The 7,910-nt window shown below is 30.4% G+C and overlaps 1 long non-coding RNA gene across 2 annotated transcripts; it reads left to right on the forward strand.

Annotated features, from left to right (window-relative positions):
• Positions 1-1,653: 1,653 nt before the first annotated feature.
• On the forward strand, positions 1,654-2,131 carry LOC110925549. Of its 2 annotated transcripts, none has more exons than XR_004885518.1 (3): positions 1,654-1,790; positions 1,876-1,996; positions 2,108-2,131. It is a non-coding gene; the product is annotated as an uncharacterized LOC110925549 (long non-coding RNA). The 2 variants fall into 2 exon arrangements; XR_002584546.2 differs by having other exon boundaries at positions 2,104-2,129.
• Positions 2,132-7,910: the final 5,779 nt, after the last annotated feature.

A 7,910-nucleotide genomic window follows, 5' to 3' on the forward strand; every position in this document is an offset into this window, starting at 1 on the left:
TTCTTCATTCTAAGAAACATCATCATTCACTCATCCAAATTGTAAGAGTTTTCCTTGAGTTTCAATAGTTATTTCATATTGGTTTCTATGTAGTATTTTAAATGTTCATTTTGTTTATCTTATTTTATATGTCCATTCAATTCTTTCATTTTTTGCATGCTATGTAGAATGGAACAACCAGCCATCACGTTGCTGAAAAATTTGAATCTCAACCAGGATGACTATACCATCAAAGTTCGCATTGTCAGACTATGGAGTCGAGCAGCCTTCAATGATCCTCGAAAGGTTTATTGCTATGATATGATTTTGATGGACGAAGAAGTAAGTGTACATAAAATTGTTTATAATGATACTTCATATACATATTATTTTACGTTCTTTTATTGGATTAATTTGTTGTACTTATTGTATATATTAGGGGACGAAAATTCAAGCCTTTGTCTTAGCCAAGACTGCAAGAGAGTATGAACATTTGTTGAAGGAGAAGCAATGTTTGTTCATCCGTAATCCTTCATTAGGCGAGAATCGACAGAAAGTGAAGTATGTTCATATTTCGACCAAGATTAATCTAAACAGCAACGCAATAGTTTCGGTTTGTGATGAACCTGTTGGTAGTGAGTGGGGATTCGACTTCTCTCCTTTTAGTTCTGTTGTTGAAGTCCCTACTGATGACAACAAGTCCTTTAAAAGTCCTATTGGTATATTGATTTTTTTTTGTTTATATAATACCGATATGTTATTTATATGATGTTACAAATAATTTTATGTTAATATTGTTTTATTTGTAGACGTAATTGGTTTTGTCGTTAAGAGTTTTCCTTATGATCTAAAAGAGGATACCAAAGACGGGAAACAAGAAAAGAAGCTAACATTCATGCTTCAGGATTTAGAGTTTGTTAATCCTTTATTTGTCTACTAACTATATGTAACTCATTCACTCATATTCTAATTTTTTTGTTTTTGTTATTATTTTACATAGAGGGAAGCAAATATATGTTACTCTTTGGGATGCTTATGCTGAACAGATTTTTGGATTTTGAAAGGGACAACCAAAATGAAAAAAATGTCGTTGTAATTGTTCAATTCGGAAAATACAGGTTCTGGGGAGGTATACTCCTACATTTTCATAAAATATTTTTGTAATTACACAATATGTTGTTAACAATTGTCCATCATAATTAATTTGAGAATTTTGTGATTACTAATAGGGTATCTTTATGTTTCAAATCTCTACACTGTCACTCGCGTGTTGATCAACTCTGAAATTGATGACATATTAACATTTAAGAAGAGGTATGTTTTAACATCACCATATCAATACTTTTTGACGGCCTTCACAAATAATGTTGAATTTATTGTGTTGTTAGGTTCCTTTCAAACATTACCCCCGAAACGTCTTCCACCTTTTCTGGATTGAGTGCATCCAGAATAAAGGATCCTACTGAAGAGTATCTTTCAGATTTTGAGTTCAGTACTATTGGAGCTTTAAATCAAATTTCGGAGGTACTAAAGGTCTAACATTTACCATGTTTCTTTACTTGACATATCATTAAGACGTCATTTGTAATATCTTTTGTACAGAAAAAGTTTGTAATTATTGTCGGAACTATAAAGAGTTTTGCTTCCGAGGATTCTTGGTTTTACAATGCCTGCAGAAATTGTAATCGAGCGGTCACCACAAAAACAATTTCAAAAGAAAAGCAAGATGGTTCCGATGGTTTTGAAGATATTGTGGTTCTGGAGTGTAAGGACGATGGCTGTAACAGTAAGACTGTTTACTCCGTTCCGAGGTATTATTACTTTAGATATCAATTGATTTTTTACATGTTTATGCGTTCCATTACTGTTATGTAACATATAATTAACGGGTTTCAGGATCAGGGTTCCGATACGGGTTCAGGATTGTACAGGGATTGTGACGCTCACCCTATTTGAGCGTGAGGTGCTTAAGCTGTTGAAGGTTAACGCGAGTCAGCTGTTGGATAAGAACCTTGATGTACGTTATATTTTGTTGTTTTGTTTTACAGGTGTCGATTATTATTAGTTACTTATCGTTACATCGCTTTTTGACAAAATTATTATTTTCTGTATATCACTCGCCAGTTAGCTAACGAAGGGCATTTTCCGCATGAACTCAACGCTCTACTCAACAGGAAGTTTGCATTCAAGATAGCTATCGGTTCTTTTAACATAAAAAACAAATCGGATGGTTACTCTGTTTCAAAATTAACAGACAATCGAACTGTGATTGCCGAACTAGATAAAATTTTTGATGTCATTCAGGTACTTGAAAACCTATGCACTGCTGTTTTGTTCTATTTTATATAACTCTAACAAATTATATAACTATTATTATATTTCATATTTCAGCCTGTTGACGATGAGCGTGTGAATGTTGTTAGCTCTGACATCAAAGCAGCAGATGAGGTCCCCGTTAATGTGTGTAATTTCTATCTGGTTGTTCATTAAAATTCCTTTGCTTTTTTTTTGTCTGAATCGTTATTTGTTTTCCCTTTTTTTAAGGATTCTGTCTCCCGTAGCAAAGCCGATGATACACCTGTTTCAAATTTTACTAAAGACATTTTTAAAACACCCGATGAAGATGTCAACGGTACCTCAATTCGTGTCCTGGAAAACGAACTGAAGCGGAATTTGGACAGCATATACGATGATGATGTGATGTCTTCGCAGTCCTCTACAAAACCCCGTAAAGCTGGCAAGGAGGTTGTCGATGATGATGGTGTCACAGTGGGATTACTGATTCCCAAGGTTGAGAAGTAGTTTGTGGCAACTAAGAATGTTTTGAACATCTCATTGGTTTTTATTTATTCGTGGAGTGTTTGTTTGTTTTTTCGTAAAACCTATTAATGGTTCCCGTGTTAGAACTTTTGTGTTTTTATCCTTTTGTGTCGTTGCAAGTTTATTAATAAGAGATGTTCCTTTTGCATTTTCGTATGTATGTCATTGGTTGTGTTGATAACATTTTCCAAGATTTTTTGCTTTTTATGCTATTGTATGTTTCTTTTTAAAGTATGTCTTTTCTAAATGAAGGAAACGGCAGAAGTGGAATCCGTTGATTTGTTTTCTAACTTGAAAGAAGATGGTGTTTGGTATTCTATTGTCTTTGTTAGCTTTGAATTTGTATGGCATGACAAAGACTTAGACAGATTGATTGTTGTGCTACTCGACCAACAGGTAACTTCATAACATGTTTACTAAAGTTTCGACTTATAACTTACTTTTAACACTAATTTATTGAAATTCCTTTTACATGACTTTGTTTAGAGGCAGAAGATTGCAGCAATTGTGCCTATCAAGTGTTCTAACTTATACCCATTTAGTAAGATGGTTGGTGGTGTATATTCTCTGTCCCAATTCAAAACCGAAAATCTCATTTATCATGAATATCCAAGATATGAAGGCTACATCATTGTCTCAACAAACAAAAAGATCGTATTTAATGAATTTTCAAAACTAACACCTTTTTTAGTTGATCCTCCTAAAGGTTTTGTTTTGTACCCGTTGACACCATGCATTAAAACATTAGCTCATGACAGAAGACGTGAAAAGTATATTGTTGGTAAGTTTAATTTCTTTTAACCTTGATTCTTACATGTTATTGTTTAAAGTTTAATTATATTTGTTATCTATTAGTTATTATAATATATTTTTTTCATTTATTTGAATAATTATGTTAATAGTTGTACCTTTTGTAGATGTTGTTGGAAGAATAATATGTGGCGAAAGAGACAAAAAGAAACATATGTTTAGGTTATTCCTACAAGATTTCACGTAAGTCAACTCTTTTGGTGACTACACATTATCTAAAACTTACTATTTAACAATAAATTAAAATATAACAGAGGACATGTTATTGAAATGGAATTGTATGACATGAGAGGATTGGGATATGTTACAACTCGAATGAATATAGAAAAAAAGTCTATAATATACGTTGCTCGGGTCAAGTTGGTTTACTGCAACACCAGTAAGTTTTTTAGTTTGTTTTATTTTGTTTCTTAACATTTAAGTTTACACAATTATTTGTTTAAAACTCTATAATATAATTTGCAGGAAACATTTTGAGATCAACGGATTTGACTAACATCATTTTTTCGCCTAAAATTCCGGAAGCACATCTTATTGGTTCTAATATTCGATCATCTATTCCATGTGATTGTATTGTTAAATGACCCGTTCATTGTTTCATGTTACATGGCATTCTTTTACTTATTTATATATATACTTTTTAAACCTTTCAATGAGATGTTAAAATGCAATGTTATTTGATGTTATGATTTTAATATTTTTTATCTACATCTGCATTGGATATATATGATATTAGTTGTTCCATATATTTGAACTGTATCAGACTTTTACAAAATTAACATACATTCTTTCCTTCCCACGTTTTTTAAAAATAATTAATTTTTTTACGATTTATAATACACGTTTTATAACATTTTAACATTGGTTTGTAAATAAACATTTCAAATAAATGTAATATTGTTTATATAATATTATCCGTGATTTGATTATTGTAATTGACAACATACCAAAATTACGAAAAATATAATTGGATAGTATGAACAAATAGGTTATTTTAAATTTGGAAACACTTATTAATCATAAATCAAGATAATCTACATAAATCTTTCAAAACTTTTGCATTATTTGATAAAATCGTAAATTAAAACATTAAGGTTTCCAAAATAGAATTCCACTATATGATGAAAGTCCTATAAATACCCATATTGAGGTCTAATACTTTCTCATTCAAAAATTCTTATACATAACACCTCCTCTTACACGGTTAGTTACTTTGTACTGTATTATAAATGTTTAATCTTCCATTGATAATAAAAGAATGTTTTTATACAATAACTTTATAAACAATCGTTTTTTTTTATTTATTTTTTCAGAGTATTACGAATCATGGAACTTATTGGGGATGACATGATATTTGAAGAGATATTATCGAGACTACCTGCAAAGGTAGTTTGTCGTTTCAAATGTGTTTCTAAACAATGGTGTTATGAATTATCCACACCAAAGTTTGTTTTCATCCATACTCGGCGAGTTGGGAATTCAATACAAAAGAAGCTGCTATCCTTTAAAGAAAATTCCATTGTCGTTGACGACATAGTATCTGGCAACTTAGAAGTCGATACTAGCAAAATCGTAACTTTTCCAAATGATGTCCATCCATCCTTTTTAAGCATTGTATGTTCGTTTAACGGAGTGATTTTAGTTTGCATTAAAAGGAATCACAATGAGCTGGTCCTTTGGAATCCAACGACCAGGCGTTTTAAGTTGATATCGGACGACTACTTTATTCGGTATTTTGGTCGACACAACGATACTGCTGGAATGTACTTTGACGAGGACAACGATCTAAAAGTTCTTCATATTAATTGTTACTGGGACGTAGTTACTGCTCGTGTATATTCACGACGTCATGACTCATGGAGAAAATTAAATTTCTTGAGCGGAACTCAATTAGGTTCAAACTTTTATTCATGGTCTTCTGGAATTTATTCCGGCAAAACAATTTATTTCATTGTTTCCAATTACTGGATTCCACCTGGTGAAAGAAACATAGTTGCTTTCGATGTTATCTCTGAATCTTTCAGTTTACTTTGTTTTCCGGAGCGTATTGAAATCAATCCTTGCCAAGTACATTTTCTAACAATTTCGAACATGCTCCATGTCATTGTCGTTCAATATGCTGGTGAACTAATTGCAGATTTGATCAAATATGAACATGATGAGTGGATCAAGGTCTTTTCGTTCAATAAGGCTCGCATAGTTAAACATTTGGAGCCGCAACAAAGGACAAATGTAATTCAAGACAACAAGTGGTTGATAACCAGTATTTGTGGAGATACTGTTGAACTTCTACTTTGCAATGATTCTTTTAACTACATCCAACATGTTGACAGCTACAACGGACCGAAAGGCGCATTATTTTTAGAGACAATCGTTTCGCCTTTTGATTAGAAATTATGAAGTTCTTTGATACTATTTCATATTTTGTTTATCGGATTATCTAATTTGTATCATGTATCTCAAATTTTATCCTTTCGTTTCTTTAATAATAAAAATATCTTTTATGTTTATTAATATAGATAACAGATTGTAATACCACCATTAGCATTAAAACTAAATATGATAACTTTTTAAAATTTTTGTATTTTGTAATCATACTAAAATTAGATAGTTACTTCAATAGTTAAGAAATTCGTTATATATTTCAAAATAAAATATGGTTATGATGTTTCCAAAGAAATAATATACATTGGTAACATAAATTCATCATAACCCCTATAATATCTAAACAAACAACTTTTACAATTTCCTTTTATTTTTAAAAAGAATACATATACCCGGATTTGAGAATATGTTCTCACTAATCAACCGAATTGTTACTTTCCAAGAGGTATGTTTCTAGAACTTTAACCTTCACAATAACCAAGAAACCCTTTTGATCTTCATCTTCTTCATAGAATCTTCATCAAAATCTTGATCGGTAATTTCTAAATATTTGATATATACTTTATTTTTGCTTTAGTTTTTTCATGAAGTTTGTTCACAACTTTGATTCTTTCTCTGTTTGGTGTTTCGATATCTTATATCTTATTCAACGAATCGTTATTTGCTACATAATTTGTTTGTTTTGATGTTTTACTTTTGATTCTACTGGAAACTCATAGCATTATCTACAGAGTTTGTTCTATTTATTTTCATGAAGTTTTATCTAAGGTTTTTAAGCCGATGAATGTTTATGTATAAAGCTGATGAATGTTTAGGTATAATGTGGTTTTAAACCTGATGAATGTTTGTTCTATGTCTTGGATCTTATACAAGGATCTGCTGCTTTTGAAAGTTTTTGTTCTTTATTTTTTTTATTTATTTTTAAAACTTTTAACCGATTATTATTTTCATAGTATGCATGTCTTCATATTGATCTTTAAGATTCTAAAACAACTGTTTCTGAATCTATGTTTTTGTTTTATTTTTTTTACAGTTGTGATTTTATTTGGTATTCCATTCAAAAGATAAATTCGTATGCCATAAAGTTTTTATAAGATTTTGTAATTTTATTAATGGATTTTATCACGAATAGTCTGAAATTATTGTTTCATTTGCAGATTTGATGGTTTGACTCTTAATTATAAAGAAAGTTTTTTTAAGTTTCTCCTTTAACAAATGGCAGAAACTACATGTTTAAAGTTTGTTAACCTTTTGTCGAAACTATCTTTTACCTTTAACTTGGATCTTTTATGTCATGATTAGTATCCTCTAGATAGTATGCACTGTTTTTATTTTAAATCTTAGACTTAAATGAATGTTTTCATAGTTTCCTGTTTTTATTCAGTCTTATATTATTGTTTTACGGTCCTTATAGATGTAATCTATAGATCGTTGAATATATTTTATACTATTTTTGTGAATTACTGATGTATTATTTGTTGATATTGATGTTACATTGTTTGAAACGTATTTAGTAAAAAAAATCTCTTTATTTTTGTAGTATATGTTTTCGAAAACTGCATCATTGAATGTAATTATTCTTTTGGCTAAAATTTTGATTTATGATGAATCTATATGTTATTTCATAATATTTCTAATGCTCACTTTCACTTAACTCTATTTTCAGTTCAGTTGCTGGTTGTGTTAATAATGGGAGACAATTCCGATGATGAGGTTCTTGAAATATCTCGTGATCAGTTCGTTCATAAAGTAGACGAGGTAAACTACTAATATCTATAAACACATTTTTGATTATTGGTTATATGGCAGTAATTATATTGCATATTGTCATTTTTAGGCCTTACGTAAAGATTATGGCTTCTTTTTTTCACATGAAGAACCAAATGTCCACCAGGTAATCGTATATTTTTATAAAT

Source organism: Helianthus annuus, chromosome 17, assembly GCF_002127325.2.
Source record: "Helianthus annuus cultivar XRQ/B chromosome 17, HanXRQr2.0-SUNRISE, whole genome shotgun sequence".
NCBI lineage: Eukaryota > Viridiplantae > Streptophyta > Magnoliopsida > Asterales > Asteraceae > Helianthus > Helianthus annuus.